The sequence below is a fragment of the Equus asinus genome, chromosome 29, assembly GCF_041296235.1.
Source record: "Equus asinus isolate D_3611 breed Donkey chromosome 29, EquAss-T2T_v2, whole genome shotgun sequence".
Classification (NCBI taxonomy): Eukaryota; Metazoa; Chordata; class Mammalia; order Perissodactyla; family Equidae; genus Equus; species Equus asinus.
Window position 1 is genome coordinate 31,151,951 of NC_091818.1, and position 27,844 is coordinate 31,179,794.

At 40.2% G+C, this 27,844-nt stretch overlaps 1 protein-coding gene across 3 annotated transcripts in view; it reads left to right on the top strand.

Moving 5' to 3' along the window:
- RSU1 (Ras suppressor protein 1) overlaps positions 1–27,844 on the top strand; it is a 308,922-nt gene that overhangs the window by 51,543 nt on the left and 229,535 nt on the right. The gene's annotated exons all lie outside the window — the stretch shown is intronic.

Sequence of the window (27,844 nt, forward strand, 5' to 3'; positions counted from 1 at the left end):
ATTTGTCCTTGGCCAGAGGTTAGCTGTTATGGGTTTGACCTGCCCTGATGCTGTGTTCAGCAGCTGCAGCATCCAGTGTCTCAGAAACTGCAGACAGAAGATGACCCAGCTCAGCTGCTTGCACAGGGTAGTGGAAAGAGCCTGAGATAGTGGTAATAGTCTCATTTATGGCTCCTCCTTTACTAGCTAGTGATGTTTGTTTTTATCAAACCATCACTCTTATTTTTTTAATCCCTTAATTTTTTGTTTTAATCCCTTGAAAACTTTTACCAAATAATTAAAGTATTTATGATAGCTGCTTGAAAATACCTTTTCCAGTCATGAATTTGGTTCTCTCCTGATTCCATCTCCAGTGGGAACTGTGAAACATATTCCAGCTGATATTCCCCAGTCCTGCTCCCAGGGTGGCTGAATCTTACCACTCTGCCTCGTCATTCAGATGGTCCGGGGTGGGCGAACGACATCCCTCAGAGATAACGTCCAGACCAGTTATTCTGTGACTGAGGTTATGCTGCTCTTCTGGGAAAGTTTCATGAGTTCACTTTTCTTTTCTCGTGTAGACTCTCGGAATCCTCTCATTGCTTCAATACATTGAACTGCACTGTTTCCCAAACTATGACTATTTGCTTTTCTGCACCAAAATACCATAGTTTTAAAAAACACATTCAACCCAAAGTTCTTTGAGGAAGTACCTCAAATGCGTCTGGTGGTTTTACAGAGGCCAGTTATTCTCAATTAGGATGGCAGCTCCATGAGCGCAGAAGTTTATATTTGTCCCCTGCTCTGTCCCCGGTGCCTGTCATGTGCTAGGTATGAAGTAGGTGTCAAGGGACATGTACTGAATGAGTGAATGAAACAAGGACCTCAGATAGCAAGGTGTTGGGAAGGCCACCAGGAGGCGGAGTTTGACTGCTCTCCAGAGTCGCGCTGTCCAGTATGGGAGCCACAAGACACATTCCAAGTCCTCAGTAGCCACAGGTGGCCCCATGGGAAAATGCAGATAGAGAACATTTCCATCAGTACTTCCAAAGGGAAGTTCTGTTGGGCAGCACTGGTCCAAAGGAAGAGCATTCACATGATTTCATGGAACAAATGTAAAGTTTCACCCCCGCTTTTCCCATCTGCTTTAGCTCCTTCGTTGGTGTAAAAAGTCTAGAGGCATTTGTTATTGATTTTAAGGGCTGAGGCAGGTCCTCGCCTTCCCTTCTCTAAGTTACAAGGAGCCAAGTCTCACTTTAGGAACAGGCTACAGGCTAAAGGATCAGGAAAAGATCTTTGCAAAAGTTTTTAAGGCACAAAACTTCTCGTCAAAAGAAAGATTCTGTATGGTGACTGTGAACCATTGGTGTTAGCATGAGTAACACCTGGGACTTTTGCAGACTACAGATACTGCTCCCTCCCCAGCCTGCTGAATCAGAACCTGCACACGTGAGACTAATTCTTGTGTAGTTGGTAACGCTCCCTCAGTGCTTCTGGCGTGCATACTTGGTTAGTGTGATGAAAAGAAGTGAAAAAAACAATGTGTATTTTGTTGTCGTTTTATTTTATTTCATTTTTCAAGCCATGAGGCACTGTAGGTCATTAGATTAATCAATGATTTCCATCAGGTAATAATTTGTTAGAAAAATACTTAGTTGAACCCACATATACATATGTACTTAAATATTTTGGAATCTTACTCATATTGCCTATCTTATTTCAATCCTGCCTGTAGTCATATTTGTCTCATGTTTCTGTTAAGCTCCCCAATAACAAGTTAGATATTTTTTATTCAAGGGTAGAATTGAGAGGGGCTGGCCCCGTGGCCGAGTGGTTAAGTCTGTGCGCTCCGCTGCAGGTGGCCCAGTGTTTCATTGGTTCGAATCCTGGGCACGGACATGGCACTGCTCATCAAACCACGCTGAGGCAGCGTCCCACATGCCACAACTAGAAGGACCCACAACAAAGAATATACAACTATGTACTGGGGGGCTTTGGGGAGAAAAAGGAAAAAATAAAAATAAAAAAATAAAAAAAAACAGAGTAGAATTGAGAAGGAAATTGTTAAATGACTTTATTTTTGCGAGCTATACCTAGAAAAGCTTAATCTCAACATCTGTCTGGTGGCAGTTTTCCCTAATTGCAGGCAAACACTTAGCTAGAAATAAATGATAAACCCCTGGGAGTTTCTGTTAAAAATCTCAACTCAAGATGGAGACAGATGTATTATTTATTTTTGGACAGTGATTTTTTTCAAGTCAAGAATAAAATAATACACAGTCATGTAATAGTAGCTATTATAATAGCAGCCAGTATGTATTAAGGCCTCGTGTGCCCTGGCCCTATGATAAAGTGCTTTTTCTGCTCTGTCTCCTGGAATCGTCATAAGAATAGTAAGCCAACTTTTTAGAGGAGAGAAAACTGAGGCATAGAGAGGGTTGCTGACTTGTCCATAGGGATCCAGTTATTGAGTCACGGAGGCAAGATTTGGACCCTGATAGTCTGTCCTCCAGGCCCATATTCCTAACCTCTGCAGTCTATTTCTTCCCATCTGTGTCCTACTAAGAGGATTCCTAGAATGCGGTTTCCAAGTTGGAACAAAACACGACACCTGCCCAGCCCCCGCCCCACAATGGTGGCAGGAGGAGAGTGATACAGTGTGAACAATTGCATGCCTGGCACCAGGATGGGGGCAGCAGGGCTAGAATAACACTGTGCGAAATGCAGATGAGGTGGCATCTGCAAAACGAATTGCTCTGCTGGTACTCCATTCCAGGCCACTTGCATTGTCCCAGAGGTTCTTTCCCCTCAGTAAATATCCAGCCACAGGAGGAATGTCTTTTGTTTGGCTGTGTACTCCATATCTGAGGTGATCTGGAGCTGCCTGGCTGGCTGACGAGCTGTGGTAGGGACTGAAGTACTTGAAGCTTATTATGTCTGTTCCTACAGCACCCACTGGCTGCAGGGTGCATTTTTTTTTTTTTTTTTTTTGAGGAAGATTAGCCCTGAGCTAACTACTGCCAATCCTCCTCTTTTTGCTGAGGAAGACTGGCCCTGAGCTAACATCGTGCCCATCTTCCTCTACCTTTATATGTGGGATGCCTCTGACAGCATGGCATGCTAAGTGGTGCCATGTCCACACCCGGGATCTGAACCAGTGAACCCCGGGCCGCTGAGAAGCAGAACGTGCGAACTTAACCACTGTGCCACCGGGCTGGCCCCTGCAGGGTCCATTTTAAAGTACAGCTAGTGATCTCTCCCCTGTGTATTCATTTTTTTTCTTTTACATATCTGAATATGCAGGGTAAATGCTTTTGAGATTTCTGTGAAGTTTCCTTTAAAAATAAATTTGGAGTTTCTTAAGTTGAGACCTTGTTGGTAAGAGTATTTGAACCAAGCAAGAGACTTCAGATGAGTTCTGATTTGTCAGATCTAAGGACGTGCAAGGATGACACAAAATAAAGTCAGGGGCTTGGTGGGAGTTTTCTTATGTAATTGTATTACTTTCCTATTGTGCATCCCTGAATAAGCTACTTTAACCGTTATGCCTGGTTCCTAAACTGTAAAGCACTTGATTTGATGTTAGTCCATATTCCTATAGGAAATTAGATAGCAGTTGGGTCTGTCATTCACCCATTCATTTATTCATTCCTTCAAACATTTATTAAGTTCTTATTTTACAACAGGTTTTGTCTCCAAGGAAGTTCCTTTTCCAATAAAGTAAAATTCACTTATTCGACAGCTGTTTATTGAGTCCCTGCTTCATGTTTTATTTCCTGAGGATAAATCAAGAGACAAAACACCCCTTATGACATTCTAGTGGGGGAGGATGGATGGATAGATGGATGGATGGATAGATAGCAAGCATATCAGATGATGCTAAGTGCTCTGGGAAAAAATTAAGCGTGGGAGGTATCCACATAGAGGGGAAGGTCTTGCTGTATTATACAGAATGATCAGAGAAAGCCTCACTCATAAGGTGGTGTCATTTAAGCAGAGACCCAAAGAAGGGAGGGAGTTTTCCTGGCAGAGGGAAGAGCAAGGGCAAAGGTGGGCATGTGTCTTGAGGAACAGCAAGACTAGTGTGGCTGGAACAGAGTGAGCGAGGGGGAGAGTTGGAAGAGATGAGCTTAGATAGGAAGTGGGACTAGGTCACATGGGATCTTGTAGGGCATCGTAAGGATGTTGGCTTTCACTCTGAGTGAGATGGTACAGTAGGCTGAATAAGGGTACCCTAAGGATGCCCCCATCCTTATCATCAGAACGTAGGAAGATGTTACATTGCCTGGTTAAAGGACTCTTCAGATGTGACTTAGAATCTTGACATGGGGAGGTTATCCTGAATTACCAAGGTGAGCTCAGTGTAATCACGAGTCCTTAGAGGTGGGAAGCAAGAGGATCAGAGACAATAGTAGAAGATGTGATGACAGAAACAAGAGGTTGGAATCATGTCTGGAAGGGGCCAGGAGCCAAGGAACATGGGCGGCCTCCAGCAGCTGGAAAAGACAAGGCAGTAGAATTTCTCTGAAGCCTCCAGAAGGAGTGCAACCCTTCTGCATTCATCCAGATGGTGGTAGTGGTCAGATTCTGGGTCTGTTTCAAAGGTAGAACTAACGGGAATCTGTGATGTTTTAGATGAAAGGGGAGAGAGGGAAGATTGACTGTGAGGTTTTGGACCTGGGGAACTAGCAGGATGGGGAAGATAGTGGGAAGGGGGGTTGGGGAGATGTGGGAGGAGAGGAGCGAGTCGTGAGCTGAGTTTGGGTGTCCTCAATTTCAGATGCCTTTTGGATGTCTAATCGAGAAGGCAACTGGATATTAGGATCTGGAGTTCAGGAGAGAAATCTGGGCTGCATGTATAATTTGGGGCGTTATCAGCTTAAATGTGATGCCACAGATTGGATGAGGTCCCTTAAATGTGACCGTAAAGGGTGGAAGAGAGAGCCGTGAAGCACTGGTTCATAAACACTGAAAGCAGAAAGATTGGAGACCATTATGAGTCAGGCTGCCTCCCAGGCGAGCATCTGTGGCAGTCTCGGTGGCTGTGGTGCCCCTGGCTGGCCCCGTGTGCTCATGCAGTGGGTATGCTTTCGCTTCATAGGAAAAATGGGTTCCCTTATGAGGCAGATTGAGGCTGCTCCTTTTTTCCTGACCCCTGCTAACTCTGCCAGCGAAGGAGTGAAATAGACACAATTGAAATGGTCTCCTGAGTCTGCCTGAATCTAAGTCTCTTTGGACCCGTATTTTCAGCCAGCAGCTAATCTCTGCTTCTAAAAAGCAGCAGTGTGACTAACTGAAGTTTCGCCCACTTTTAATTAATGGGAGAATTAATTAGTGGAGTGGAGAAAGGGCCTGCATTGGTAGGGGAGGAAGGGAAGGCAGGCATCCTGACCAATCTTCAGAAGAGATAAAGCTGCGGAGTCAACAGCCTTATGGTGGTTTCAGAGCTCGTGTCTCTGTGGGCCATCTTTTGTTCTGCTTTTGCATTTTGTCGCGTGCACGTGAGACAGTTGTGGTCTTATGAGCTGGAGATGTGAGATGTATGTTTTCGTATGGTCTCTTTCCTAAGTTTTCCAGGGTTCAGTTAGTTGCTCTTGATGGAATCATTTCTGGTTTCTTGGCTTCGAGACGGTCGTGAGACCTCTTCTCCTGCTTTTGTCAGCCAGATAATTGCCGTTGGTGAAGGAAATTGCATTGGTCAGTTAGGCATGCAAGAAACCAAAGTGTTTGAGATGTCAGAACCTTATCTACACCAGTTTGTGTATCCTTTGAGAGCAATGCTACATACACCTGGGCTCACTGCCTTTCTGACCTACTGTATGTGTCAGTAATCAATAGCAATTTTTATTACAGAAATATGAGAAGCATATGTATTCTTTCTAGCATGCTCGTGAACGGTGGAAACGAATATTAATCCCATTCAGAGAGTAAATGTTGTCGTGAATGAGTTTCCCTCCAGTTGTATTTTCCAGAATGGACAGAATTCAGAAAGAGTGGATGTACCAGCCTAAAATCCTTCCATTACACCTCTTAATCCTTTTCTTTATGGGCATTGAGAAGCTGCAGAAAAATCTTTTGTCTACTGAGGCAGGCAAGAAGGCAATGCAGTGTTCTCTCTTTGGTCAATCAAGTCCCAGGTTATAAGTGTCTTGTTTATCTTCTCCTGTGTTATTGTCACTCTGTCAGTTGATTCCCAATGATCTCATCCAGAGGTTTACAACGTGCTGAAATGTATGCAGTAGATGGTAAAGCTTTGTCTCTTCCTCACTGGGCTGGGGCTCCAGTCTCGCTCGCTATCCCAATTCCTTGCTCTGTAACTGTGGGTAAGTTATTTTATCTTCCATGCCTCATGTGGTATGAGGGTAATAATAACCCTACTTCAGAGTGTTGTTGTGAGGATTAAAATAATCCGTGTAAAGAATTTAGCCCCATGCCAGGAGTAAGTACAGCCGCTCAGTAAATGTTAGGTAAATGAACACAGGCACACAGGTGCGTGTGTATGGGTGTGTATAGTGTGTATACATGTACACACACCCCAGTGGATTTCATACTGTTAAACTCTGGCTGTTTAAAGGCTGCTTTTCTGAAACTTGGGCTCTTCTAAAACAGTCTAAGCATCGTGGTCGCCCCAAATCCCACCCTTTGACAGGGGAGAAGCAGTTAGCCGTCAGCGAGAACGGCCGAGAAGGTCCAAGACCTGAAGTGTCTGTTGCCCGCTGTGATTGGTGGGTTTATCAGGTGGTTAAAAGAAAGGCTGTTGAATTACCCTCCGGTGTACAAGCTGAGAAGAAGCCTGGGCGGTGTCAGAGAGAGAGGCCGGGGTAGAGAAGGGGGAGGAGAAGGTGAAGATCAGAGGGAGTGGCTCTGCATGGCACACAGAGTGGACAGGAGGCTGGCAAGAAGCATCTCACTGCCACCCTTTCAATCGCATCATCATAATTTTAATAATATACTTTGTGTGTGTGTGTGTGTGTGTGAGGAAGATTGGCCCTGAGCTAACATCTGTTGCCAATCTTCCTCTTTTTGCTTGAGGAAGATTGTTGCTGTACTATCGTCTGTGCCAGTCTCCCTCTATTTTTATGTGAGATGCCACCACAGTGTGGTTTGATGAGCAGTGCTAGGTCTGTGCCCAGGGTCCGAACCTGTGAACCCTGGGCTGCCGAAGCAGCGTGTGTAAACTGAGCCACTGTACTACCAGGCTGGCCCCGATAATACACTTTTAATTTCACTAGTGATTTTCCAAGTCTGTGCCTTTTTGTGAGTTTATATGGAGGCTGGGAGCAGGTCACCTGGTTCTTCCACCTAGAAAGCTCTGTGGTTAGCTTTTTGCTTGGACCATTGGTGGCTTCATTCATTCCTTAATTCCTTCATTCATTCACTTGTTCACTTTTTGACATCCTTTGTATGAGTATAAACTTGTCCCTAAGTATTGAATACTTCGCAGTGTTTGCACGAATTAGATTCACTTCTTCATCCCATATTAAGATATTAAACTGCCTCTCTGCAAGAAGCAATTGTTTTCCAATTGTTTAATTTCTCCCTGTCTTATGTTACCTTTTGTGATAGTGCTCATTTCATTGACGATTTTTTTCCTCCTCCCAGAACTTGTGATAAGCATTGTTCTGAACTAATTGTCCACATTTTTTAATATTACTGATGTGTGCATACACTGTAATCCTTTTGCCACTTGTCTACATATTAGTAATTTATTTCACATGTAAAGCACACTAAACCCGTCTTTCTAAATCTTTATTATTTTGTTATAAATGAAAACTGTTAAAGATCCAGAATGTGATGTCTGACTCCTTTGGAGTTGGGCAAACTAGTTTAGCTATGCTGTGCAATCTTTTAACTCTTTTCTTAAGAAAAGATGTAACAGCAGTTATTAACCATCTCTAGAATAATCAGACACCAAGGACATAGTAAGAAGTTAAAAAAATTTTCTAGATTCTCTATTCTGAATAATTATCCACCCTAACCCTAGGCCACTTTATATTGTTATCAGAATTGGTTTTCTCTATCTAAATCCTGTTACTTGTGAAAGGTAGAGATGGGTCACGATCTGTTAATTAGGCTAAGAAGTGGTCCTTCTGAATTTGTCATCTTTCCTATTTCTCTTCTCCTTGATTTTGTTGATGATGTCCATCTTAGACTTGTGAATGAAGTCAAGACATGGGACTGCGTAATTGAGAGGGCGGTATGTGGCACCAGGTTGCCTAGGGTGCAGTCCTGTCTCTACTCATCACAGGATGGGTGACCTTGAGCGTGTCACTTACCCATATGGTAGTCACTGGCCATAATTAAGTAGCACTTGGCCTTTTTCCAATGGGGGTACAGTTTCTAGTTCACTGAGATCCTCACCTGACCCAGTTAAGATTCCTGACAAAATGAAAATGAAGAAATTACATAACAGAATTATACAATGTTTTGTATATTTTGTTTTCCTTTTAAAATTAATTTTAATATACAAAAATATAGCACAATATCATGATCCTATTACTGACTGGACAGTTGTAGGATTCATAAAGTTTAGTTTGGAATGCTGCTGGCGATGTGGTCTGGATAATGATGCATGAGTTTAAAACTATACAATAAACATAGTCTCATTTCAAACTCATTTGTAGAAAATGCCCAGAATTTGAGACTTTTTGGAAGTGCTATTGGTCCAGACTCCTCACTTGCATTATTGGGGTTTTTTTGCTCCTCCTACTACATTCCTTTCACTGGCCTCTGTATGCACTTGAGTTTGTAAATGCTAATTTTACTCCTGGACCCAGTCTTTCTGTGTTGGAAACAGTGGCCGCATGCAGGAGTCTAGTGGCTGGGTGCAGGAAGCATTCGGTGCCCGTTGGTTCCGTAACAGTTGCTCCTGCTGTTATTCATCTTATCAATATTTTCAGTAGTGCTCTTCATCTCTGTCTCTCCCCTTTAGAAGAAGTGGCTGATTCTGGCTCTGAGATCCTCCTCCCGGAAGCCCTCAGAGAAAGTTGCTGTCAAGAACTGGGTGAGATGGAGGAGTCTGGCACAAGGGCTTGTGATGAGCAGGGAGAAGTGGGTGCAGGTCTTCAGAGAGGAGTCAGGGAGAAGGAAGAGAAAGGAGGCAGGAGGTGCTGGTGCACGTCTTTGCATGTTTATATCCTTTATGGATTAAAGGTTTATCATTTTAGTGTTTTGTGTTGATCCAAAGAAGCCAAAAGAATGTAAGAGGAGAGAGCGAATATTTCTTGAGCATGTAAACTGTCCCATTAGGCATTTTATATGTCTTCTCATTTAAATCTCACAATAGCTGTGGGAAGTTGGGGGCTTTCTCCCCATTTTGTGGGTGGGGAATAATAAGGCTCTGAGAGGTTTAGTCACCTGCTGAGGTCACACAGCCAGTTAGACTAGAGCTGGCCTGTAGAACACATGCCACAAGCTGTGCTAACTACGCCAGGTTAACCAAGGGTAGGACCATTTGCTAATTCTGTTTTGTGCCATTTCTGGAACAAAGCAAAATATATTAGTCTAGGGCCAGCCCTGGTGGCCTAGTGGTTAAAGTTCAGCATACTCTACTTTGGTGACCCAGGTTTGGTTCCTGGTCGTGGAATCACACCACTCATCTGTCAGTTGCCATGCTGTGGTGGCAGCTCACATAGAAGAACCAGAAGGACATAGAACTAGAAAATACAACTATGTACTGGGGCTTTGAGGAGAAAAATAACATTAGTCTATATAAGAAATAACATTTTTATGAATAAAAGGCTCTGTGGGTCAGATACCAGTGAAGATATGCACTCCAAAAGACATAACTGTTAGTCTCTGAAATGGTTGCCAAACGCCATGAGATGTTAGCTTAATAGAGTGGTAAGCGGCAGGTACTTTCTGCGTGGAATTATAGACGCTGCCACTTGTGCAAAATCGAATTTGTCAATTGGTCACGAACATGTTTGAAGTTACTTTTAAGCTAGGTAGAATTTGTAAATACCTCAGTTTTTACACAAAATATCATCATTTACAAAATAATTTTATAGACTTTATCTCAACTCTATAATCTAGGCAAGGAGAGCTCTTTGGCCACCATTTAAAGATGGCGAAACTGAGCCAGCTCTGATGGCCTAGCAGTTACGGTTCGGCGCTCTCTGCTCTGGTGACCTGGGTTTAGCTCTTGGGTGTAGAACCACCCCACTCATCCATCAGTAACCATGGTGTGGTGGTGGCTCATATAGAAGAACCAAAGATCTTACAGCTGTCCGCAACTATGTATTGAGGCTATGGGGGGTCAAAAGTAAGAAACAGAAAAAGGAGGAAGATTGGCAACAGGTGTTAGCTTAAGGTGAATCTTCCCCCTGCCAAAGTAAAAAGGAAAAAAGATGGCAAAACCAAGATGTATAGGGAGCTAGTGACTTAGCCAAAGCTATGTTATTGACATGGCTTGTTACTGACGGAGTCAGATTTTTAGTTCATATCTTTTGACTTCAAAAATAAGTATTCCTCCTGATAGTATAGCCATAAATGTATTAACAATGAGCCAATAAAAAGTCATCATTGGGGCCTGCCCAGTGGTGCAGTGGTTTAGTTTGCATCTTCTGCTTCAGTGGCCCGGGGTTCGCAGATTCAGATCCCAAGTGTGGACCTACACACCACTTATCAAGCCATGCTGTGGCAGGCATCCCACATGTAAAAGAGAGGAAGATGGGTATGGATGTTAGGTCAGGGCCAGTCTTCCTCAGAAAAAGGAGGACGATTGGTGGCAGATCTTAGCTCAGGGCTAATCTTCTCAAAAAAAAGTCACCATTTATCATTAGATGACAGATTATCGTGATTCTAAACATATGCCTTAATTCTATTCTTTGAAAAATATGGAAAATGTGAGGGATAGGAAATCTTTACCAAACTTTGAATTTTGACTTGAATTATATCACATGCTCTTACATTGTATTTCTGTGTTAATATTCCTTTTGCCATACTTCACAAAAAATAACGTATCCTATTCTTTGATTCCCGTGGTCTAGGTTGATAATCAAACATGACTCCCGTCAGGTCTCCTCCATGATATTTTTTAACAAGTTCCATTTTATATATTCGATTTCAGCGAATCTCGAGCCCCAGAAAATGCTTTAAGTGTGGATTTTAAAAATGCTAAGCGAATTATATTTCTGCCTGGTGAGTTATTGCTTTAAAGGGGGTGGGAAGTTGCAACACATAAAACGTTTCCATTCTGTCTTATAAATTTCAGGAAGCCGAATGTCAGGTTCATTGTGATTGAACATGCGCATCAATCTGTGTTAACGCCGGCTGGGAAAGCATGCCACTGTTTGCAGTGGACCATCCTTTGATTTAATAGGACACTAAATGTATTCTTGCCCTGGGAGAAATGCCGGCAGTACTGAGATTCCAGATGTAATTTTTTTTTTTTATTCCAGAGGCGTATCTGTAAATACAGTTCCTATCATCTGAACACATATATAATAGCTTGCATTTATGTAGCATCACCTTCAAAGCCTCTCTCATGTATAATATTATTCTTATATTAAAAATAAGCAGTGTTATACTGAGTCAGACCCGAATGGTATTGTGTGTGTGTGAATGTGAGTTTCTTTTGCAGGGGTTGGGGTTTGGAAGGGGCGAAGGATGATGTCCTTCATGTTGTCAACACCAGAAATTTAGTGATAGGATAAGCCAGAGCTTTGGGTCCAACTCCTCATGGATCATAGTTATGTTTATTTAGACCTTTCCAGAATCATTCACGTTTTCAACCAAGTGTTAATTCCATAAGTTGACTACCTACTGCACGAAAGCATCTAGTGGTGCCATTTGTGCTTCTGTAGAGTCTTCGGCAGCAGCCCGCATTCTAATATTATTAAACACGCCCATGTTCACTGTCAGTACACGTTTGGCGATGTTCATAGGCATCAGTACTCTCTGTTGCCTTTTAGATTTGCTGTTTTAAGAAGAATGGCTCTTGTCCTTGGACAGCCCCTAGCTACCTTATTGTGTCAGATTCTGACCTCTGGCCCTGTATACGGTGTTTTCTTGTAATCTGTTGGGTTAGGGGAACTGCAGTAAATGAAATAGACATAATCTCTGCCCTTATAAGGGGAATCTTTGAAAGAAACAACTAAACAAAGAGTCGAAAATGACAAAACGGAAATTAAACTGATACCCAGATCTGCTAGAAGGTCAGCTCCAGTGTTACACTTGAGCTTGCTTCCTTCAGAGAAAAGAGAACGCCACCCTCTTCTCTCACCTGGGTTGCCCTAAGAACCTCCGAACTGGTTGCCCTGCTTCCTCTCTGGCTCCTTCCAGTCCAGTCTTCACACAGTAGTCAGGTTGGTTTTGTAAAATCCCAAATAGGATTATATCACTTCTGAGATTGGAATGCTTTAGTGTACTCTGTTGAGCTATGAGACCCCAAATGTTGAATATAAGTGGCAAGAGCAGACATCCTTATCTTACTCCTGATCTCAGTGGGAAGGCATCCAGTCTTTCCCCATTAAGTTTGTTTTCTGTGAGTTATTTGTAGATGACCTTAGTCAAGCTTAGGAAGTGCCCTTCAATTCCTTGTTTGTAGAATGATTTTATCATGAAAGGGTGTAGGATTTTGTCCATTGCTTTTTCTGTATCTGTTGAGATGATCATGTGGTTTTTATTTTTGGTATTTTCCTTTTTATGTATTTCTGGATTTGATTTACTAATATTTTGTTTTAAGTTCTTCCACTTTGTTCTGTTCATGAAGGATATTGGTCTGTAGTTTTTTTCTTGTCTTACAGTATGCTTTTGTATCAGGAATATCCTGGTCTCGTAAAACGTGTAAAATTGATATTATTCTTCTTTAAAGGTTTGAAAGAATTCATTAGTGAAGCCATCTGGGTCTTGAGTTTTCTTTGTGAAAAAGTTTTGAATTATGTATTCATTTTTTTTTCATAGAAAGCTCTTCAGATTTTCTATTTTTTTAGTGTTGGTAATTTGCATATCTCAGATTTCGTGTATTTCTTCTAAATTGGTCTGTAGCATCTATAATGATGTCCCCATTTTCATTTGTGATACTAGTAATTTGTGCTTCTTTTTTCCTCCCTTTGATTGATCTAGCTAGATTTCATCAGTTTTATTGCTCTTTTCAAAAAAACCCGTGTTGTTGTTTCATTGAATTCCTTTATTCTTTGTTTTGTATTTCATTGACTTCCTTTTTTTCTGCTCATTTTGAGTACAATTTGCTTTGCTTTTTCTAACTTCTTTAGGGGAAAGCATAGATCATTGCTTTTGAATCTTTATTCTCTAGTATAAGCATTTAGAGAAATAAATTTCTCTCTAATCACTATTTTAGCTAGATCCCACATTTTTTGTTTTCATGATCATTCAGTTCAAAATATTTTCTAGTTTCCCTTGTAATTTCTTCTTTGGCATGTGGGTTATTTAGAAATGTTTTGTTTTCAAGTATTTGAAGATTTTATAATCATTTTATTATTGATTTCTAATTTAATTACATTATGATCATAAATTATAATCTATATGATTCTCAACTTTTTAAAATTTATTGACTTGTTTTATGGCCTAGCATGTTAATGATTTTTCCATGTGCACTCGCTATGTGAAATTATGTACCCTGTGAGATTATATACAGTGTTCTGTAAATGTCAGGTCAAATTGGTTGATATAAGCTCCAATAGCATAGTTTTTTTCTTGTCAGCTATCTTTTAAATAAGAAAAGGGAAAAATATCTTTAGTGTTTATTGACATATTTACCTTTTCTGGTGCTCTTCATTCCTTGATGTAGATACAGGTTTCCGTCTGATATCATTTACATCCTGAAGAATTTCCTTTTATACTTCTGCTAGTATAGTCCTTTGTGGCCACACATTCTCTCAGCTTTTCTTCATCTGAAATATCTATTTTGCCTTCATTTTAAAGGATTTTTTTTCATAGGTATAAAATTTTAAGTTGACAGTTTGGGGGTTTTTTTCCTTCCAACACTTCGAAGGTAGTGTTCTATTGTCTTCTGGTTTGTGTTGTTTTGGCTTCATTCTTGTGTTTTCTGTATATGTCTATTTTTCTACAGTTGCTTTTAAAATTTTCTCTTCATAAATGGTTTTCAGCAGTTTCATTATGTGCCTTCCTGTGGTTTCCTTTGTTCCTTCTTCTTGAGGGTTTTATGGAACTTCTTTGATATATGAGTTTATACTATTTATCAAATTTGATAAGTTTTTAGCCATTATTTCTATATTTATTTGTTTACTTATTTAGCTAGCTGTCCCTCATGTCCGTCTCTTCTTCTGGATGTCCTATTACACTTATGTTAGATTGCCTGGTGTCTTCCACAAGTCATCTGCACAAAACTTTTTGTTTTATCTTTTGTTTCTTTTCAACCTTTTCCCCCCATTTATGCTTCAGTTGGATAGTTTCTTTTGCTTTGTCTTCAAGTTAATTGGTTTTTCTTTCTGCAGTGTCTAATCGCCTGATAAGCCTATTCAGTGAAATTTTCATTTCAGATCGTGTATTTTTCAGTTCAGTTGTAACCATATAGTTCTTCTCATAATTCTATTTGTCTATTAATAGTTCCTATTTATTTGCTTATGCTCATGTTTTCCTCTAATTTCTTGCACACATTTTAAATAGCTGTTTTCACATTTTTGTCTGCTAACACAATTTCTGAATCTGTTTCTGTTGACTGATTTTTCTCTTGTTGATAAATCACCTTTTTTTGTTTATCTACATGTCTAGTGTTTTTTTTTTACTGTATGGTAGACATTTTGAATAGTATACTTTTGACTGGATGGATGTTATAATCTCTCTTCGTAGGCTGTTGAGTTTCCTTCTGGGAAGCAATTAATTTATTTCCCACCAGCTTGATTCTTTCAAGGCTTGTTTTTAACCTTGACTAGGGTTGGTCTGGACTAGCCTTTACTCCAGGGCTAGATCAGCCCTCTTCCTAAGACTTTCAGGATATCTATCTAAGGAACAGGCTCTTCAGTGAGGTCTCTACTCTCTGGCTGATCAGAAAGTGAATGTTTCCTAGCCTTGTGCAAACTCCAGTAATTGTTTGGCTTACATGTCCTCTATAGTTCGTTCCCTGTTAGTTTATATTTTTCTTTCCTAGCCTGGAGGAGTCTTGCCCTGGACACTGCAGTTATTATTCAGCCAAAGAGTCATAGGAACTCTCTGCAGGTTTCTGGGGCTCTTTTCCTTTCTAGCTCCTTTCTTTCTACCACCCTGCCTCGAAAATTCCCATTACCTTGGTAGCCTCAAATGCTGATCTTTCTGCAACACCACTGTGGTTTGATCCCCCACTTCCTGCATGACTGTCTGGAACTGCTTCTGGGAGAAAATTAGGGTAATCGTGGGGTTCTTCTCATTTCACTTCTCTCAGGAATTATAGTCTGGGGCTGCCTATTGCCCAGTATCTAAAAGCAGTTATCCATTTTGTCCAGTTACTTCATCATAGCTCGAAGCAGAAGTCAGGATTAGTGTTTGGTAATCTTCACTGTGGGCAGGTGAAGTGAATGAATGAATACAGTTATTTTTCTGCCTCTTTCTTGCTCATTTACACAGCCTCAAGAAGTTACTTTAATTCACTTTATCCCTTCAACCTTGCACTCACTGGCTTGGTGTTGTAGCAGACATGGAAGTATTATCATGCTTTTCATCCTCCATGTTACTTCCAAATGTTCAGTAAGACCATTTCCACTTTCACTCTTGATATTACCACATTTTTAACCCCTAGAATAATCTCTTGGTCTTGACTGCTTTTTGGATTATCGTTTAAGCCACTGTTACAGCTAAGACCAGCCATATAAGTTTGCAAGGGCTGCTGTAACAAATTATCACAGAGCGGGTGGCTTAAACAGCGGAAATTTATTTTCTTGTACTTGTGGAGGCTAGATGTTCTAGATGGTGGTATCAGTAGAATTCCTTCTTTTTCGGGCCTATAAGGGAAGGATCTCTTCTAGACCTCTCTCTTTGGTTCGTAGACGGCCGCCTTCTTGCTGTATCTTCATAGTTGTCCCTCTGATGTGCACGCATGTCTGGTGTTTCTCTCCATGTGTCCAAATTTCCTCTTCCTATAAGGATGCTGGTCGTATTGGATGAGGGCACACTCTAATGACCTCATTTTAACTAAATCACTTCTGCAAAGACCCTGTCTCCAGATATAGTCTCTTTCTGAGCTACTGGGAGTTAGGACTTCAACATGAACTTTTGGATGGAAGACACAATTGAGCCCGTAGCACCAATCATTTCTCTCATCTCTTTATTTATAAAACTTGGTGTAAAACTTGATGTCCTTTGAGACTGTGTCATTGTTCACATGGCTACTTATGGCTGTCGATCCCTTTTATTTTGCAACAATAGGTCAGGTTTCTTTAAGCCATCATTTTTTATCTTTTCGAGAATCACTGACTCCTTTGAGAAACCAGTGAAACCTATATAGAGCCACTCTCCCCAAAATATGTTTTCACATGTGAAACTTTACATATAATTTCGAGAATTTTAAAGGCTCCCAAATCCATCTATGGACCCTTCAATGTAGAATTTCCACCCCAGATATTCTTAGTTTTAACCCTTTGTTCTGGGTTCTATTTGCTGACTATCATTTATATATATCTGCCAGACTTTCTTCTGAATCACATGCAGGTAAAAAACAATGACTGAGCCCAAGATATGTGAATGGATTGTGCATGACGTTATAGCTGGAGAAAGAGGAAAGACATTCATCACTCATTTGATTGGTTCTCTTTTGAGTCTAGTTCATAGGATACAACGGTAGCTGGCCGTATATAAACTTTAAAGGGGTGTTCGCTTTTTTCCCCTTGCATTAAAAGGTTATGTGCTGCAATGTGAGACAAATAAATCATGATTCTCTACAACAACAGCGTTGCAGTCAGTTATATAAATTGCCAGTGAAACACTAAATCTGTCACTTTGTGTGTTCTGACCATTTAACAATTGGAACAGTGTTGGAAAAGAGGGCTGCCTGGAAACAAAAGAAGCAAATAAAGTGGCAGATGCAATTAGCAAGATCAATGGTTGGTGTTAAAGGTTCATTGTTTGGTCATTTCAGTTGATCCAAGCAATTGCTATCCAAGAGACTTCGCTAGCTATAATTTGCTGTAAAAGAATACAGAAAAGTGAGCTGCCCAACTTTACAACATCTTGGAGGATGTTATTTCTCAGCTTACTGTGTTCCTTAGGACAGTGACCAAAAGATCAAGCTTGTTCTTTTCATTCATGCTTTTCATTGATATTACAGAACTTTTGCTCGCCCTGTAAACTTTTTTGACTTAACTGTTCACCTGCTTATTTAACAAAAATCTCCCGGTCCGTGTTTGAATCCTTCGTAGCAGTTCTTTGAATCTCAGTTTATCACAACTTTCTGTTTCTTCAGGCTGCCAGATTGTGCACTGTCAAGTCGTAACCTCAGGATGACTTCCTGAACTGCGGCCAACACCACTTTGAATAGCATTGAATTATCTGTGTTAATAAGATTTTTATAACTTTGTGTTTCATTGTCTTAAATTGGTCAGTTTTTATAAGTGAATAAAGTTGGAAATGTGCCAATAATGATGATGATGATGATAATGACACTAGTAGCTCCCATTTATGAGTGTTTGTATCTCCTAAATAAGATATTTAATTCTAAATAAGGTCTTCCTATAAGGTGGAGCTACTGTGTCACCCATTTTACACATGAGAAAACTGAAGCTTAAGGTGACTTGCCACAGTCACAGAGGTGGAAAATCTCTTCTCTGTCAGACTCCTTGCTTTTAACCATTACTTATGTTCTCTGGAGTCTCTTAAATGCTTATTACCTAATATCTTTCCAGACCTTGTGAAAGACACAAAAGGTATGATGCAGTTCTCTCTCCCACAGAGCCAATAGCCTAATGAAACCTAAAACGGTTAAGGAGCTATTAAATTAGGACACCAAATGTAATTGCAGTAGGATTGCAGGCTGGGGAAGATCAGCATGGCTTTGGATAGTTTAAAAAGCCATCAGCTTGGGCTGCCATAACAAAAATACCTTAGCCTGGGAGGCTTAAACAATGGAAATTTATTTCGCACTGTTCTGGAGGCAGGAAGTCCAAGATCAAGGTGCCGGCTGACTTGGTTCCTGGTGAGGACCCTCTTCCTGGTTTGCAAGAGGACACCATGTTGCTGGGCCCTCACGTGGCAGAGAGAGTTGTCTCTTCTTAGAAGGGCACTAATCCCATTCATGAGGGCTCCACCCTGATGACCTAGTTACCTCCCAAAGACCCCACCTCCAAATAGCATCTCATTGGTGGTTAGAGCTTCAAGAATAATGGGAGAGACAGTCCATAGCAAGCAGAGATGAGATGTCAACTGGCCCTTAGCAGAAGCCGCAACAATAAAAGACAAAAGAAAAGCAATGGTGTATATTAAATTTCTTGACTTAAATACAAATTTAGTCATCTCCTAGTATAGCCTCCTCCAGCACTCATCGAAACTTCTCCCTTTCACATAGCTAGGTGTTCTGTGACTGGTTGGACAACTTTGAGCATCCCCATAGTGAGATGCTGCTCATGCTGTTCCTCCCCATTTAGCCCAGTTGGTTCTCAGAGTTTGTGAGATCATGGGCTACTTAAGGAAGCTAATGAAAGCTATGGATTCTCCCTAGGCAAAAAAAGTGTATACATGCTCGTTGGAACTGGGCTTAAAAACGTCCATCCTGGCCCCACCCTACACTATCAGCTTATTTTAACCACTCTTGGAGGTGTTGGAGATAAATGGCAGAGCTGCTTTACATACTTCAGTAGGAAAAAATTAGCAAGAACAGATGCTTCACAAGGGAAGATGGATGGCCAAGCATGTGAAAAACTGGTCAACCTCACTAGCAATCAAAGCAATGTAGATTAAAACAAGTTGCCATTTTTTAGTGTATCAGCTAACAACGACTTTAGAAAATAATCATATAAAGCGATGGTGAGGGCTTGGGAAATGAACGTTTTCATACACTGCTGGTGGCTTGTAAATTAATGTGATGTCCTAGACTGTATTTTAACCGTATATATCAGGCACTATGAAAGCTTCCCATCTTTTGTGGCAGTATATGCCTTTCTGGGAACCTGTCCTCAAGAAATAATCAAGAACTCGGACAAGTTTATACAAATATGTTTTTGTAGCAGTCTTTATAATAGTGAAAATTTTGAAGCCACCTTAGAGTCCAATGATATAAGAATAGTTAAATAGTTACCTTATAGAATATAAAATGACATGGGAAGTGCTTACAACAACCCATTATTAGGTTGAATGCATAGTATGATTCTAATTATAGGGAATAAAAAAAGTTATTGATTAATGTCTTTGTATGTTGGGGTTCTAGGTGATTTTTATCTTTCAAAAGAATTTTTCAGAAGTTTTGCAATGTATTTGTGTTAGCTTTATAAACTATATCAAATTAGCTTTTACTGCATAACAAACTACCCCAAAACCTAGTGGGTTAAAACAAAGCCATTTTATTTGCTTATACGTTGGTCAGAACTGTCTCATTGGATACTTACTTGAATCTTCATGGCTCAGGGGTCAGCTGGGGGTTGGCTGATGGCTGATGATCCAGGATGGTGTTACTCACGTATCTGGGGCTGGCAGGCTGTCTGCCAAGGCTCCACAATGCCCAGGTGCACGGGCACTTTCCAAGCCTGTGTTTGGTTCACATTTGTTAATGCCTCATTGGCCAACACAAGTTACATGACTAAGCCCAGAGTCAATGTGCAAAGGAACTAAGAATGGGCTGGGGGAGAGGATTTTTGCAGCCATTTTTGCAAGCAGTCTTTGACCTAAACAGTTAGATAAAAATGTCATTAGAAAAATAAAAAGAAACACCTAACTATCCTGAAGTCCTGAATTACAGCCTCTGAGAGTCATAGTATCTTTATGTTGTGGTGACTTTATCTTCTTGTCTTTTCATTCCTTTGTGGCTGTAATGAGCAGGGAAGAGAATAGTTTTCCAGCTTCATTTCCCCTACCACATCCTTCCCCAGCTTCAGTAGCCAGGAGCTTGGGCTTGTCCATTAATTTTCTTTCTCTGTAACTGAAACTTTCTACCACACAGAAGAAAACCAACAGAATGAGAACAACATGGAAGTTAATAGAAGTTTAACAGAAGAATGCCTATTTTATGGGTCTGATGTGGAAATAGTGTGTATTTCTTTTTGTAATATTGCTAATAATGTTTTATAGCTTCTGTAAGCATCAAAACATATTTAATTTGCAGATTTTGTGTGCCAGGGTAAAAATGTATTATGTTACTCTCACTCTGTGTAATAGGAGGCAACAACTTTCATAGACGTTTGGTGAATAGTATATTGAGGCCTTGAAAAGTTTCCTAAGTTGAGATAGCTGAGAGAGCTAATATAGATAAGCACCCAGAATGTTTTTGCAGTGTCTCAGTTTCCTACTGTAGAAGATTGCCACAAACTTAGTGGCTTAAAACAACACCGATTTATTCTCTTACTGTTCTGGAGATCACATGTCTGAAATCAGTTTCACTGAGTTAAAATCAAGGTGTCGGCAGAGTTGGCTCCTTCAGGAGGCTCCAGGAGAGAATCCAATTCCTTGCCTTTTTCAGCATCTAGCGATTGTCTGCATTCTTTGGTCTGTGATCCTCCATCTGAAAGTGCATCACATCAGTCTCTGCTTCCATCATCACGTTGTCTTCTCTCAAACCGATTCCTCCCCATCCCCCGTAGAAGGACCACTGTGATGACGTCAGGCCCACCCAGATCATCTTCCCATCTCAGGATCCTTAACTTACGCACATCTGCAAAGTCCTCCTTGCCGTATATGCTGACATTCACAGGTTCCAGGAATTGGAACATGACTATATTTAGGAGGCCGTTATTCAGCCTATCACACATAGTAATATACACATGAGCTTCATAATGCAGTCATATTTGTGAATTATCATTTCTTCCCCCCACTTCTTGGTGGGCCCACTCTCAACCTCCGGGGTTGTGTAAGCTGGGTGGTTCCATGGTACCTCTTGACTGCAGGGTCCTGATTCCACTGGGATTTGGGTCTGGGTTTGATGAAGTGTGTAGGTGTATGTATGACTTGATTTTCATTATTCATATTGGGAAGAAATGAAGTTCATACTGCTTGTCTCCCTCATTCTATATATTGATATTATGATTAATAGTTTTTGACACAAGACTATTTTGAAATAGGAGTCTTTGATGACGTATTTTGACAGGAGCAATGTCATAGTTTTAGCTGCTCTTACAGGAGTAAGAGGGGATACTAGCTTAATATTCCCTACCTGAGTAAGCAGCCAAAGACAGCGTGTCCAGAAATAACACCAAAATGTCAACCACAAAATCTCCTTAGAATAATCTCATTCAGAGAACTTGAATCTTCCTTCCTTGCAGTTTTGAAATATCAAATTTTTTAAAGACAGGGAGCCCTAAGTTATTTCTTTTTCAAAGATGCCAGATGGATGTTGAATTAAGTCCAGTTTTTAGTTTTTCTTCAGATAATTTTTTTAAGTTTGTGGTGGAGTTTTGGATCATTATCAGTATATAGAGTGCATATACTGATCCTCCACCGTCCCCCACAGCTCCCCACAGCCTGGCATCAGCGTGGTTGCCTTGGTACCTGTTTCTGAAGGATGTCTGCAGTGAAATTTGGTTGTTTAAATAGCACGACTTGTCATCTAAAAGTAGAAGTCATTAGCACGACGCCGCTTGGTTAGTGGTGTCTTGAATACAGTTTTAAAATTTTTCTTATTTTATCACTTTACTGTTAATGTTTACTCATTTCACCACTGGAAATTTCAGGGCCCAGTTCACAGTATGAATCCGGAGTGAAAAATGCAAAACTTCTCCCTAAGAGTCTCCTGTAACTTGTGCCAAAAGCAGTGGCCTGAGTTAAACATTTCGTGTATTTTGAGAGCTGTGAACTTTGAAATTCCAGCTCCGTTATTACCCTGCAGGATCAGTAATACTTAGATGTGTGTAGCTGTAATCCACAACTGAACAGCCTTCTGTCGTGTCTAAGGAAAACGAATTCTAAAATTCTTGCTGGCTTCGGTTTGGACTTTAATTGGCTTTCATTGTGATTATGAATTTGCCAGAAACACATAGTTATCTCAGAAAAGTTAGAGTTTGTTTTTAAGTTGAACATAAAAGTTGAATTGGGTGCTTTGGGGGAATTTGTATCCATTTGTCCCCATCCCAGTTATCTCCTTTGTGTAATTATTACTAAAGATGCATCCAGGTGGAACATCATCACTCTTCGAACCCAGGTGAGTTGACTCTCAAGTCGACGGCTGCTGTCACTGCAGGTGAGAGGGTAGCATCCTGCTACCAACTGCAGCTTGGGTTGGGAGGGAGGTGCATTAATTATTTACTTGTAACTCTCCCCTCATTAACTCCAGGTAAATTGTTAGAAAAAAATGTTCTGGAGTTCAGAGTATTAGTTTTGATAACAGGAAAACAAGTTTAATTGGAATATATCATCTTGTTTGTAAAATAGTCAAATCATATACAGTTCTTTTTCTTTGGGGGATCCAGTTTTGTCATTAAGGTGCTTGATCTTCCTTGAACCTTGTGGCTCACTTCATCCAGTGGGTATGTGTAGGTCGCAGATGATGAGGTCTGTTTTTTAGGTACATTTAATTTTATGCCTTTTTTTAATTTGGTAGGAAGGTTGGTGGTGGGAAAAAGGAAAGGACACCATTTTTTGGTTCTAACTAGCTCAATTTGACAAAAAAAATGTTTTGCTATTATAAAATGTTTAGTTCTTTCAAATAATGAACATGAGTTATTCAGAAAGCTTAAGAAATTCACTTAAAGTCTCACCAACTTGAAATAGCAATTCTGTTTTGGTGGCCATCATTCTAGGTATGTCTCTGATACGAACAGAAGGGTGAGTCGAGAGTTAGAAGGGTAACTATATTGATAAATGGAAAAACATAATAGTTTTTAAATGCTAAATTTTTTTTTGAATTTAGGAAAGGAAAATCAAATGAAGAAATTACTGAAGTTTTACTGCTTGTGCCCAATAATATTAAGATATTAATTCCTAAAAGATCACTCTAAAAGTGAAAATAAAAATTATGGACAACATTGAGGCATTTTATATATATAGTCTATATATATATACGCATGCGCAACTTTTATACATAAATATATTTAAGTATATATATATTTTATATATATATATATATATATTTTTTTTTTTTATTGAGGAAGATTAGCCCTGAGCTAACATCTGCCACCACTCCTACTCTCTTTGCTGAAGATGACTGACCCTGAGCTAACATCCATGCCCATCTTCCTCTATTTTATATGTGGGACACCTGCCACAGCGTGGCTTGATAAGCAGTGCATAGGTCCGCACCTGGGATCCGAACCAGCGAACCCTGGGCCACTGAAGTGGAACGTATGAGCTTAACCTCTGTGCCACTGAGCTGGCCCCCTATTTAAGTATATTATTTTTCAAGATAGGTTGATAGTTTCTTGATTTGTTTAATTGGCTGGATTTAATTGTTAAGTAGCTTTTTGTCACGGGTTATTTTGTGTCCTGAATTTCTGCATACTGGAGAATGTCTGTCCTTTGTTATTTTATACTCTGCCTGGGTATAGAAATCTTGACTCACCTTTTCTTTTCCTAAAACTTTGTAGACGTTGTCTCTTGACATTGAAGGTTGCCAGAGAGACATCAGAGACCAGCCTGATCTTTTCCACTTACTGGGAGACTTGCTTTTTCTACAAGGATGACTATAGGATTATTCAGTTATTTTCTCTCTCCCTCTCCCCTCTGTCCTTTCCCATCTCTCCTCTGTGCTCACCCCCTCTCCCCTCTATCTATTAAAGCATAATGCACATACCAAAATGTGTATACAACATAGGCTTATAGCTCAATGAATTATCAACCTGCAAGAACTCAAGGAGCAACTACACAGGTCAAGAAATAGAACACTGCCAGAGTCTCAGCCTGCCCCTCAGGCCTCCTTCCAGTCAATCATTAGGCCTGCCTTTCTACCAAAAAGTAACTGCTGTCTTAACATCTAATGCTATGACTTGGTTTTTCTGTTTTTGAATTTTTATAAATGGAACCATTCAGTATGTATTCTGGCTCCTTTCACTCAACGTTATGTTTGAGATTTATCTATGCTGTTGCATATAGCTGTATTTTATTTGTTTTCTGTGTTCCAATGATATGAATTATCTATGCATCAGCCCCATTTCTTATTTGAGCTGTATGTATTTGCTTAAACAACATCCCTCTCACTCTTCAGACCTTCCCCATTGGGGGCCAGCAGTGGAATGAAAGGCTCTCAGGCTCACGTCAATGGCACCACTGCATCCTGTCCCTCCTTTGGTCACTTCCTTCTCAGACAATGAAGGTGCTCACTGTTCCACCTTTTCTTCTAGCAAACCATTACCCTTAGCTATTGGCACTTCAACTGAAGGCTCATTGGATGGTGCTTATAGAACTGTGACAAAAATCTATGTGATATTTGAATTCTGAGATGCTATCTGTCAACTACCAATGTTCTCCCTCTTTTTCGTCTAAATTTCCCTGAATTCAGCTAGTTTGTCATAGTTTGTGATGGTAGGTCGTGACTTTTTACTTGTTTCATTTAAGAAATCATTCTCTCCCTTCTCCCAGTAGATTTTTAAGGAAGGAGAATATAGGAAAATGCTTGCATTCCATCCTGTTTAACTGGATGTCTCCTAAGTTACCTTGGGAGTGAGTACTTTTAAAATCTAAGGCTCGTGGTGCAGATTAACCAATATGGGAGAAGCGTGGGTTGACTTTTCAGTTTGCTTTTCATGCCACCTCAGTCGGCCTTCTTCCATCTTACTCACTGGCATTGTGCCTCCACCCGTCTGTGTCCATCTTTTTGCAGATCTACCTCTCTTCTGTCCTACGGTAGCCCAGAACACCTGCCACTCTAGCTGAAACTTCCCATTCTTCTTTGAAGCTGCTGATCTCAGAAGAGTGCTTTAACCAGAAGGGGTAAATTATAGTATGAGGCTAGCTTTATGTTCCTTTATAGGTTTTTAATATCAGGGAATGGAGAATTATTGTATGCTGCCTTTGCGTAGGAGCTTAATATTATCATTCATCATCAAAAAGCGTCTGAAAATTGCCATCACAGCTCCTGCTTCTCTGCTTCATTGGACTGTAGTGAGGTGCTTTTTGTTCTCTTGTGCTTAATTTGATGCCAATGGGGCAGCCCCCTGAAGATACAGCCGTAACTTTTACAAAGGAGCAGTATTTCTTTAAAGAATATACACAGTTTACAAAGATTTAAAGTGACAGCAACATGTTTAAGGAAAGATTTTATCCAAAGGATGAAAAAAAAGCCTGGATATTAGACAACTAAAGAGAAATTCAACCTTTATATCTGATCGTATCCTTCTCTTTCTGGATCCACCAAAATGGTACCCAGAGTTGAAAACACCAGGAGGAATAATTGAAGTCAGACTGCCATGCACTTTACTCGCGCAGCTCAAATTACGTCAATTCATATAATAAATTATATATAAAATGTAGTAGGTTGTTACATACAAATAGTGTGGTCTTTGGAAAGCTTGATTTCCTCTAACCTATATTATCCAGAATATTGTCTGTTGGGTTCTTCTGTGTTATATGGCCTGTATCTTGAAGATGCTTAACTTTGTATTTTTATTCATGAATCCTAATTCCGTATTCTCAACCCAGCTAGTTCTCTGGCCTGATATTCCAAACTAGATACCTTACTGCCTGGTGGCTGTTTCCACTTTGATGTTCCACAGTTACATCGCATCTAACACACCTGGAATAGTGCTATCACTTCTCCTCTTCTTCTGGAATTCTCTGTTTAAGTTGGGGGCACCACCATTCATACGTTTGCCAACTGAAAGTCTGGGTATCAGTTCCTTTGCTTTTTCAAATCAGTTTTCTAGATCAGAAGTTCTCATCTTTTATCTTTTTTGTGATGTAGTCGAGTAGTGGTAGCAATCACCGTGGTAGTAATAGAATACATTTCTGTTGTACTTGCTGTGTGCCAGGCGCTGTTTGAAAAGCTTCACGTTAAATAACTGTTAATCCCTTAGGAACCCTATGAGGTAAGCACTTAAAATCCTCCTGTTGCAGAAGAGGCAGCTGAGATGCCGAGAGGATAAATAAATGACCTGTCCAAAGTCTTAGTGTTGGTAAATGTTGCGTCTGGGATTTGAGTGGAAATATATGGAAATGGATAAGGGTTACCAGAGCGTTCTTCCCATTGCAATTATTGGTACACTAGTTGTTTTCCGCCCATTTCTCGCTCAAATGTATGAGCGTGTTGATATTAGAGGGTTAGTCTTGGATCCAGCCTAATTTATAAAGAACATTTTATAGATCATTCAACTCTCTTTAGTAACAAATTGCTTGGGAAACAGCTCAGAACTCACTGTCACATTCCTGTGTGTCTTTGTGGCAAAGACTCCTCTTCTGTACAGAATGAGTAAAGTACTCTATCAAAAAACGGAGGTCTGACCTTACAGCTTTCCTGCTTTACACCTTTTGGTGTTTCAGAGCATATGCAGATAAAGCCCAAGCTCCTTAGTGTGGTTGATCAGGCTCCTCATGATCTGGCCCCTGCCTACCTCTCTAGACTCCCATTCTTCCCTGTTCTCATTGTGGTTTTTGCTTTTTGCTTCTGGTGAATTTCCCCTCTTCCTAGAGATTCTACTGATTAAGTATCTGGTTAAGTCCCATTGGCCCCTAGAGAGTCATTCCTTACCTCTGCCACCATTTCCGCTCTAGATCAAGTGCTATTGTGTTCTGATTATCTTTTTTGTGTGTATCCATTTGAACCACTAGACCATGAACACCTTAGGAACAGTTCTTCTTTATCGTGACACAAACTATACTAAACAAATGTTTGTGAATAGATAAGTACCTTGATTAGTCAGAACCAGATATCTAGAGCAGATTTTCTCTCTGCTTCTCCAGTTACTTGACTACTAAGAAAATGAATATCGTGGCTGTTGTGGGTTGAATTGGGCCCCCCTAAAATCCATGTGTTGAAACCTGAAACCCCAGCACCTTAGAATGTGACAGTATTTGGAGATAAGACCTTCAAAGAGGTGATGAAGTTAAAATGAGGTCCTTAGGTTGGGCCCTAATCCAGTCTGACTGGTGCCTTATGAGAGGAGGAAGTTTGGACACTCAGAGAGACACCAGGGTTTGCGCCCAGAGAGGAAAGACAATGGAGGACACAGTGCAAGCCAAGGAGAGAGGCCTCAGGAAAACCCGAATCTGCTGACACCTTGACCTTAGACTTCCAGCTTCTAGAAGAAAGTAAATTTCTGTTGCCTAAGCCACCCTGTCTGCAATATTTTATTATGGTAGGACTAGCAAACAATACAGTGGCATATAAAATAACTTCTGAAAACCAGTGTGATATCTGGAGTTGTGTGTGTGCGCCCACTTCCACGTGCATATGTACACGCATGAAAGAGAGAGTTGCCGTGTTTGGAATAATTCATTTTCTATGTAGCAGACTTACTCATATGAGAAACTCCAGTACATGAGAAAATGTTTAGCAAGAATAGAAGTAAGGAGAATTTTCTGCTTAACCTGAGTTAACTATAAAATTAATAAGACTTTTTCATTCCCTAAACATTCTTGGTGATATGTGTGTTGTTTTGTATTGTGAAATACTCAAACATCATCTGTGTAATTCACCAATATCTGTAGCGATTTAGTGCTTCTGAGCATTTCTATTTGATATTGGTTTCTATTTGGTATTTATATTTATAGATGTATTTCTGGAATATGTATAATATATATATAATATATGTAGCATATATTATATGTATGTTTATATACTATGTTTATATATTTATATGTAATATATATTAATATGTTATATAATATATATTTATATAATATATAT